Source organism: Callorhinus ursinus, unplaced genomic scaffold, assembly GCF_003265705.2.
Source record: "Callorhinus ursinus isolate GAN/ISIS: 27379988/994484 unplaced genomic scaffold, GSC_fseal_2.0 scaffold1, whole genome shotgun sequence".
NCBI classification, from domain to species: Eukaryota; Metazoa; Chordata; class Mammalia; order Carnivora; family Otariidae; genus Callorhinus; species Callorhinus ursinus.
The window spans coordinates 18,534,662-18,544,939 of NW_027397063.1; the positions used below are offsets into that span (position 1 = coordinate 18,534,662).

A 10,278-nucleotide genomic window follows, 5' to 3' on the forward strand; every position below is an offset into this window, starting at 1 on the left:
CCCTGCCGCGTTCCTGACCTTAGGGGAAAAGCTCTCAGCTTTTTCCCATTGAGAATGATATTCGCTGTAGGTTTTTCATAGATGGCTTTTATAATATTGAGGTATGTACCCTCTATCCCTATACTCTGAAGAGTTTTGATCAAGAAAGGATGCTGTACTTTGTCAAGTGCTTTTTCTGCATCTATTGAGAGGATCATATGATTCTTGTTCTTTCTTTTGTTAATGTATTGTATCACGTTGATTGATTTGCGGATGTTGAACCAACCTTGCAGCCCAGGGATAAATCCCACTTGGTCGTGGTGAATAATCCTTTTAATGTACTGTTGGATCCTATTGGCTAGTATTTTGGTGAGAATTTTTGCATCCATGCTCATCAAGGATATTGGTCTGTAATTCTCCTTTTTGATGGGGTCTTTGTCTGGTTTGGGGATCAAGGTAATGCTGGCCTCATAAAATGAGTTTGGAAGTTTTCCTTCCATTTCTATTTTTTGGAACAGTTTCCCTCATGAATATTTTTAAAGAAATCTTTTGTTTGACATATATTTCAGTTTATTTGGGCAAATACCAAGGAATGGGATTGCTAAATTAAAGGATAGATTTATGTTTAACTTTGTAAAAAATAGCCAGTTTTCCACCAGCAATGTATGAGATTTTTGTTCCTCCAAAACATCAGTATTTCAGGTTGTCAAACATTCTAATTATAACCATTCTAGTTTACGAAGTGATATCTCATTGTGTTTTGAATTTGCTTTTCCTTGATGACTAATGATACAGAGAACTTTTTAAAGTGCTTATTTGCCTTTTGTATATCTTCCTTATTTGATGTTTATTTAAGTCTTATGCTCATTTAAAAAATTTTAGTTCACTTATTGTTGTTAATTAATTGCAGGAGATCTTTATATGTTCTGTATACAATTCCTTTGCTAGATACAAGTGTTCTGAATATCTTCCCCAGGCTGTGGCTCACCTTTTCACTTTTTTTAACAAGTGTTTTTGGATGAGCAACTGTTTTAATTTTGATGGAATCCAATTTATCTTTTTTTTCTTTTGGTGGTTCATGCATTTTGTGTCCTGTCTAAGAAAGTTAAAGGGGTTGGAGAAATTCTCCAACAATTTCTTCTATAAGCTTTATGATTTTGGTGTGTATTTTTAGATTTACAATCCATCTCAAATAATTTTTTTTGTATGTAGTAAATAGTGGTTAGGGATCGATGTTCTCTTTTTTCCTTATGAATGTTGCCTATTTTAACATCTTTTGGCAGGAAGACTTTTATTCACCACTATATTGCATTTAATGTCTTTGTTGAAAATTAATTGACTGTATGTATTAGATCTATTTCTAAGTCTCTTTGGTTTCATTGAATTTATTTGTTCATCCTTATGCAACCCTAAATTGTCTTGTTTAATGTACCTTATTCTAAGTCTTAAAGTCATGTAATATAAATCTTCCAAACTCATCTTTGTCAGGATTGTTTTAGACCATCTAGATACTTATTATTTACATTTATAATTTAGAATCACTTTCCCAAGTTCTATGGAAAAAATTGCAAGAAAAATTTAATGGAATCCCATTGATCCAAAAGACACTATGACCACCTTAGCAATATTGACCCTTGCAAACTGTTAATTTAAAATATATTTTCACTTGCTTACATATTCTTTATTTTATTTTCTTGAAAATTTTTGTATTTTTCTGTGTATAGGAGTCACAGATCCAACTCTGAGGCAGATAACTTGCAGAAAGTTTATTGCAGAGCATTCTTTTGGGATAAATACCTACCTAGGGTGAAAGCGATGGAAGAGGGATTAATTAGAAGGAGAAGTTGGGCTAAAATGAAGTTACAACAAAGGTACCAGTTTGTCTGATGGGAATATCAAAGTCTGGGATAGACCTTCAAAGTTGTTCTGAACTGGAACAAAGTGACCGGACTTGTAAGGCCCTTATCAATCAGTTGTTGGTTTTTGGTTGTATTAGGAGAACGTGTAGCCTTGGATGAGTTTGCTCTCTCTAGCTGACAGCAATTTGATGAGAGGGCTTACATCTGACAGCTATCTCCTTTCAATGCTAGGAGAATAATTCCTTCAGCACTAAAGCGCTGGCGTGCTGGGTTGCACAGGACTGCATTCACTATAGTTCATCCTTTGTGCCACTTGAATCCACTTCATAAAATTTCTGGGAACAGATCCATTAGGACTCTGATGGGTCTTATTTCCCAGAGCGAATGTATCATAGGAAGTTTAGTGAGATGAACTACAGCCTCTCTCACTGAAGCCAGTCTCTTGGTCACAACTGATAATACTCATCATCTCCATCCTCTACTAGCCATTCAAGATTCCCCTCACCTTTGGCTGGAAACTAAATTCAATTAGAAAGTTTACTTAGTGGTATGATGAAGAACCTAATATCTGAGGGTACTGAGAGCCTGGTCTTTGGATGTGGCTGCTATACTTACTCATTAACTGGTCAGATTGTGCAAATGGGGCACCAAAAAATGCTGAGGTGTGCCATCCGAGTGCTAAACGTGTTCCTCTGTTGTGTAACAGTAGTTCTAGCTCCTTGTGATAGTCAGGGACACTACCCCTCAGATCTGTGCCTCCTCCATGTTTCTGCTTTTCTTTGGGCACTTGAGTTCAAAGTTTTCAGGCAACAGCCAGAGAATAAAATCTGTTGAGACTTGTTAGGGTGGCTGGTGACAGGGGTGGCGAAGAATTGCACCAAGAGTAGAACAATAAACAGGATGGAGTTTATTCATTCTCTGAAGGAGGAGAGGCACCATACATCAAGAGAGATGTTGGGTCTGAGTTTCTGTTAGGCTGGGCCTTTTAAGGGGTTTTAAGGATGTGAGAGGGTTGCCGCTGCACCCATGAGGGAGGGGATCGACTCTTGGCCAGGTAGAGCAGGAGGTGACAGGTTTTTCAAGGGGCTCTGTCAGGGGCTTGTCCCGGATATGAGTCATGGTCCAGCTAGAGGAGAGTATGTTTTATAGTTGTGGTCTGTTTTCTGAGAATGTGGGGCACCATGACCTAGAAAAACAGTTAGGGTCAAGTACAGACACCTACAAGTTTTATCTGTAATCTTGGCTGGGGAGGGGGCTTTGAATAGAACCCTTTCAATACCCTTGCTGGCATCAATTAGAAGAGTTAACCATTTGGAAAACCAGGATTTCCAAAGACCTTTACTGAGGTTAGTGTTGCAAGGACCAGAAGCATGCGTTAAGAAAAGTGATGGTAAACAGGTAAACACTTTCACTTTTGCATCTTGATTTCTAGACCTATGATTTTTATTGATTGAAGACATAACATTGGTTGCCAATTAAGAGTGTGTATTGCATCCTTGAGGGTGGTACTCATCTGCACATAATAACATATTAGAACTTGTGCCTCAGTTGTAACCTCAATAAGCCACTCTATTGAAAGGTCAGTTTGGCAGCTTCTGGTGGTGGTGTATGCATTAAGTCCAGTGGATTCCATTGTTGTGTGCCCATTACCATACTTCTCGCTATAAAATCAGTCCTTTGGTTTTGGGCACTGTTTATGTTTGAAGATATAATACTCTGTAAATAGTTGGATATTGGAACTGGCTGAAGTCCTATGAAGCAGAAAATATACAGAATATATGTCAACTCTAGTCATGAAGAACCACTGTCAGGGTGATGGGAGCCTAATGTGAAATTGACACTAGGTGGTTGTTTGGTCTCTTCTTCCAATGGTGCCATATTGGGGATTGAACATTTTTCTGTGTTCCTGGTAGATTGGATATATCTGTCTATTAATGGGAATGTCTAGTCCACTAGCATTTAATACGATTATGAGAGCTAGTTTGATTCATCCATTTTGAAGAGATGGGGGAGCAGAGTGTAGGGTGGGTTGTGGGGGGGTTGTCTGATTAAGGGGCCCTGAACCAAGAAGTAATGGAGTTTGAGAAGCCAGCAGGTCAAGGTTCAGCAGCAGCAGCCCCATGGGCTGAAGTTGAGGGGGGTGTGCTGAGTTGGTGGAGGCTGGGGGGGCAGTCCTGGTCTGTGGCTTCTTGACTCAATCCTGTTTCAACAGCGAATATATCTCGGCCTGTCACAAATAAAAAGGTCATTGATTATTTGGTGTCAGGAATTTAATGATGCCAAGAAGATTATGGAAGAGATTGAGGCCCTCCAGATAAGAAAGTTCAATCTCCCAGGGAAGCTAAAAATAAGAGGCAATCTGGAAAGAATTCACAGGAAGATAGCGAGGACTCAGAAGTAACAGATGTGAAGACCAAGGATGATTCTCACTCGGCAGAGGACAGCGAAGATGAAAAAGAAGCCCATAAGAATGAGCTCCAGCAAAGCATGTAGCTTCCAGAGTGATGCTCATGGAAGATGTGGGCAGTGGAGAACAAGAACAGGAGGATGAGGCACAATTCCAGGAGGAAGATTCTGGCAGCGATGATGATTTCCTAGTGGAAGATGATGAGGGCAGTGACTATGGCAGTTCAAAAAAGAAAAACAAAACGATAGTTAAGAAGTCCAAACCTGAGAGAAAGAAAAATGCCAAAACCCAGACTAAAGGCCGCAGTGATGCCAAACCCTGTGAAAAGCAAAGGGAAAAGTAGGTCGCCCCACAGCCTCAGAGACATCAAAGGAAAGGACTCCTCTCAAAGAAGAGGAGGAACCAGAAAGCCCCCCAGAAAAGAACACCTTTGCAAGCCCTCCACCTGAGAAATCGGGGGATGTAGCGTCTGAAGATGAAGCCCAGTCTGGGGAGGATTAAAAAAGTGATGATGGTTTGTGGAGAAATTTTATTTGATTATTTGACTTATTTTATTTATTTTTAAATATTTGTTTGTTTGTGAAAGAGAGAGAGAGAGCACGTGCAGGAGAAACAGAGGGAGAGGGAGAGAAATTCTCAAGCAGCCTCATGGGCTGAGTGCAGAGCCCACTCCATCTCACGACCCTGAGATCACTACCTGAGCTGAAACCAAGATTGGGACATTTGACCAATTGGAGAGAGATTTTATTTAAAAAATAGAAGAACAAAAAGTAGGGGGAAAAAAGAAAATCTTCTTATTAAGATAAAACATGATTTTGGCTATGGCTTAACTCATGGGCTTTCAATGCTTTTTTCCTTTTCTTGAAAATAACATCTCCCTCTCTCTCTCTTTTTTTAAGAAAACCATTGTATGTTTAATTACCTTTTTGTCTATGGTCTTCTCTTTGCCATGACCCCCCTTCCCAGTGAAAGCCATGTCAAAGTAATCACTCGGCTGACTGCTTCATCTTTTTATTTTTAATGGAAGGTAGACCACAGTCATGGAGCAATAAGATTTGAGTTGAATGATATGGAAATTTGTTTTTTGCTAAATGGTAACAAGTTGAACAGTAATCAAAAACATAGAAGGATTTTAGTTAAAAATGATTGCTTCTTTCTCTACCTGGACTCAAAAAAAAAAAATCAGTTGTCATCTAATACAAGTTTATATATCTATATACACAAGTGTAGATGTCTAAAAAAAATCATGATGTTAAACTTTCACTGATGGGGCAGGTAGGAGATAAAGATGAATTCTGAATTGTTACTAAAAGTATTCATATTTTTTACCTTGGGGGAAGGGCAGGGGATGGTGTTATCCGACCTTGTTAAGGAACTTTTTTTAAAAAAAGAAAAAGAAAAGGTGAGGGCCACCAAAACTTAAGTCATTCTCTTTTTTTAATGGATTTATTTATTTGTTTGAGAGAGAGAGAGCACACACAGGTGAGTGGGGGGGTAGAGGGAGAGAGAGAGAATCTCAAGTAGACACCCCCCCTCCACTCTCGCTGAGTAAGGAGTCCGAATCAGGGCTGGATCTCACAACCCTGAGGTCATGATCCAGCTGAAACCACGAGTCAGAAGCTCACCCCACTAAACCACCCAGGAGCCCCCAAACTTAAATCACTCTTGATTTCCTATTTCATTCTCTAATGGTTCACTTTTTTTTTTAATTTTATTTATTTATTTGACAGAGAGAGACACGGCCAAAGAGGGAACACAAACAGGGGGAGTGGGAGAGGGAGAAGCAGGCTTCTCCAAGACCCTAGGATCATGACCTGAGCCAAAGGCAGAAGCTTAACGACTGAGCCACCCAGGTGCTCCTAATGGTTCATGTTTTTGACTATATCTGTATCTATTCTGTTTTTTGGATAAAATTTTAGCAAGGATCAAAAAAAACCCCTCAAAACCTAAAACTTAAATGGTAAGAAACATACACCAGAGTGGATCTCTTCTTAGCTGACAATGTTTAGGTTTTAAGCAAATAAAGTACCAGTTAATGTGAAACTCAATCACAAAGACTTGAGATTTTTCTTTTGTGAAAACAGAAAATTGAAATTCTTTTATGCCATAAATGTGCATTCAGATCCACCCAATAATATACTTATGATTATGATTGGGTTTAAGTTTTCATTTTGTTATTGATTTTCTATGGTACCATTTGTTCTTTCTTTTTTCCCCATTGTGTGGTATCAGGGGTATCAGGAGTTTGTTGCTTCATTAAATAAATTGCCTTCTGTTGGATTATTTAACTACCTTTAGAAATACACTTTATCTCCTATATTATATAACTATGCATACTTCATTTATCTTTATTTTAAAAATAAGGTAAATCTTTAACTTATCACCCTCTGCCTCAAAGTAATATTCTATCACCTCTTATTTAATGTAAAACATATTGACAATATACTTTTCCTTACCTGCTTCTATTTTTGTGCTATTGTTTCATACCATTTGCTTCTAAATATATTATCAACTTCAAAATACATTGTTTCTACTATTTACTTTAAAAAGTCAAAGGTCTTTTAAAAATTAAGAAAGTATAAAAGCGTATTTCATATTAACCATATATTAATCATTCCTATTCTGTATTCCCTTACATAAATTTGAATTTTTATATGGTATCCGTTCCTTCAAAAGAACTTTCTTTAATATTGATTGGATTTTAAGTCTGCTGGTGACAAGTTCTCCCAACATTTATTTAACACAATTGTTTTTATTTTCTCTTTATTTTCAAATAATTTTTGTGCAACATATTGAATTTTAGATTGACTTTTTTTTTAAATTTCAGCATTTTAAGATGTTTTGCTGTCTTCTGAAATGTATAATTTCCTATTTAAAAAGTCAGTGGTTTCTCTTGTTAGTTTTCCTATTATGTGTGTCTTTTTTATGTGGCAACCTTTAAGATTTTTCTATTTATCATTGAGTTTTAGCCATTTGACAATGATGTACCTAAGTGTGTACACTTTCTTTGTGTTTATATGAATTGTGCATTTTATGTTGCTGATATGGGCTGATATTTTTTAAAACATTTTTACACCTTTTTACCTGTGCGTGATATTGACCTATAGGTAACTGAGGCCTTTTTTGTTTTACTTTTACAGTTTGTGCTTCAGTTTGCGTAGTTTCTGTGGCCTGTCTTCAATTCCTGATATTTTTTCAGCAGTGCCCAATTGTGCTTTTATTTCATTTCAGACATTGTGTTTTTCAGTTTCAGAGCATCTTTTTTTATAGTTGTCCTTTCTCCATTCAGATTTTTCCATCTGTTTATTTATTATGTGCACTTTGTCCTTTTCCATATTTGAACCTATTTATCATAGCTCTGCCAGTGTCTTCATCTCCGGAATTGTATGATCTGTGTCATCTCTGTATCTGTGTCTATTGACTGTTCTTCATTTTTCTCTGTTTATTCACATGTCTAGTATTTTTGCTTTTATACTGGGTACTGTGGATGTTATGTTGTTGAAATCCAAATGATGTAGCTTCTTTTAAAGGATGTTAAGTTTTTTTCTGGCAAGTGATTACTATGCTCACAGGTAAGCTGGATCCTGTCAAGGCTTGGACATGTTTGGAATAGCCCTACTCTTAAAACTTGGTCTTTCTGAAGTCTGAAATAAAAGCCCCTAGTTTTCAGTGAGGTTCATCTACTCTGGTTGCTTAGTCTTCTCAGCCCTAGGAAACCTCTAGAATTTTCATTCAGCTCCCGTTCAGATCTCTTTCAGACCCCAAGATGTCACACGTTGAGCAAATGCAATTTAGTATTTCATAAAAGAACCAAAAGAGACCCCCAGCAGATTTCTGAGTTCTTTCTCTGTGTATGTCTCTCCTCCCCAGTATTCTGTCTCATAAATTTCAGCCCCCTTGGCAGTCCCAGATCATCACAAAAAGATTTGTTTGTCTGCCCAGCAATACTCTTTGTCTTTACTTCTCTGTGTCTCAGCTTGGAAAGTGTCCCCAGATAGGAAGCTAAGGTAAATGTGTAATTTACTTAACATGTGTTCCTTGTTTTAAGGATCACAGCTCTGTACTGCCTGTGCATGATAAAACCATTTTATAGCTCTTTATGATTGGAGAGTCAGTCAATACCTGTTATTCCCTATTGGTTATAATCACAATTTCTCTCCTTCCTCTGTAAAAACAAATAGCTACCTTGGCATTGTGGCTATTCTTTTTTAAAGCAGTTTCATGCATTATCTAATAGTCTCAAAATATTATCAAATGAATTAGCATTCAAAATGCTAACCAGGGAAGAAGGGAACTTTTAAATTCCAGATTTCTTATAAGGATACTAGTAGCCTCAGTGAGAATAAGTGAGTTTAGTCTAAACCATCTGGATTGGTATCCATTTTTTCTAATTTCTATTTCAGTATTCTGTCCACTGTGCAATGCAGTCTCAAGGAAAACTAAAATTCTTTACTTTTTAAGTATAATGACTTGTAGGTTTTTATTTGTGTTTTTTGTTTGTTTATTTGGTTGTTTAAGCATATGCTTTCTTTTTAGAGATGTTTTATCATTTTTTTCCTTAGGCTCTTCCTTTTCTGGTTTTGCTTCTTTCACACATTCTAAGAAATTCAATGTCAAATGTGTCTATCTGTATGACTGACCTTATTAGCAAATTATATGAAAACATGAATGACCACTGATTTTATTTTAATTAAACTTTTGGTGTGGATTCTAAAAATACTGACATAATTTTATATTTTTGTAATATAATGTCCAAAGAAAGAGATTTTAGGGTCCTTGGGTGGCTCAGTCGGTTAAGCATCTGCCTTTGACTCAGTCATGATCCCAGGGTCCTGGGATTGAGCCCCAAATCAGGCTCCCTGCTCAGCAGGGAGCTTGCTTCTCCCTCTCCCTCTGCCCCTCCCCTCCACTTGTACTCTCTCTCTCTCAAATAAATCAATAAAATCTTAAAAAAAAGAAAGACATTTTATCCACCCTATTCTTAATGTAAAGTTACCACAGTTATAATTTAATATTAATATGATTGTCTTTACCACAATCCCAGCACTATCTTTGATTTTAAAGCTCCAAAGGCAGGTAAAGACTATGTGTCTTGTTTAACCATTAGTTCTTGCTATAATAACTGGCTTATAATAGGTGCTCATTAAGTATTTACTGAAAGAGTGAACCATGAATACTGATTAGTTCATATGTGGAATTTTGCATTCAATTCTAAGGATCACAGCTTAACAAGTTCATGACAAATTGGATGAAATAGAGGGAAGAATGACCTACGTGGGGAAGGGTAATGAAAGAATGGCTGAAATTGGAGATATTAAACTGAAAGTTTATATATAAACTTTGTACAATACTACCTTATTATATAATGCATTATATACTAATATGCATATAATTACTGATATAAAATATTTGTGCTTATAATGTATGCTTTATGTGTGTGTGTGTATATATATATATAATGTATATATATGACTGCTTTAAAATATTTGTAAATTATCTTATATAGGTTGGGTGGTATGGTAGACTTTTTCTGTGAAGCTTCAGAGAAAATTCATTAGGCCTAATGGGTGATGTTTCAGAGAGGCAAATTTTCAACTCAATATAAGTAGGAATTCTCCAGATAAAGATATACAATTCGAATAAAAGGCCTTAAGGATATAGTGGAACCTATGACTTTTGGTTCTAGAGACTGAATTTATCTCTTAGGGATCATAGACACAATGTTTTCATCATTTTGGATAACAGAGCAGGTGAGCTTTACAATTAAATGTATAAAAATGTGATTTAATCACTCAACAAATGTTTATTGAGCTCTCAGTATGTGCAAACCCTCTAGAAAATAACTTTATACTGCAGTGAGGGCTTATTTTCAAACTCTCACTTCAGAGGAGATTCAGAAATTCTTTTCCCATCCCCTTATTTGGAATTGTGGCTTCCTTTGAGAGATGTTACTTCTAGAGGTGTCTGATGCATGCAACCACATGTACACACATGTGTACACACACACACACACACACACACACACACACACAG

General features: G+C 36.7%; 1 pseudogene; it reads left to right on the forward strand.

Moving 5' to 3' along the window:
• The first annotated feature begins 2,955 nt into the window (after positions 1-2,955).
• On the forward strand, positions 2,956-4,751 carry LOC112834030 (nuclear ubiquitous casein and cyclin-dependent kinase substrate 1-like; annotated as a pseudogene).
• Positions 4,752-10,278: the final 5,527 nt, after the last annotated feature.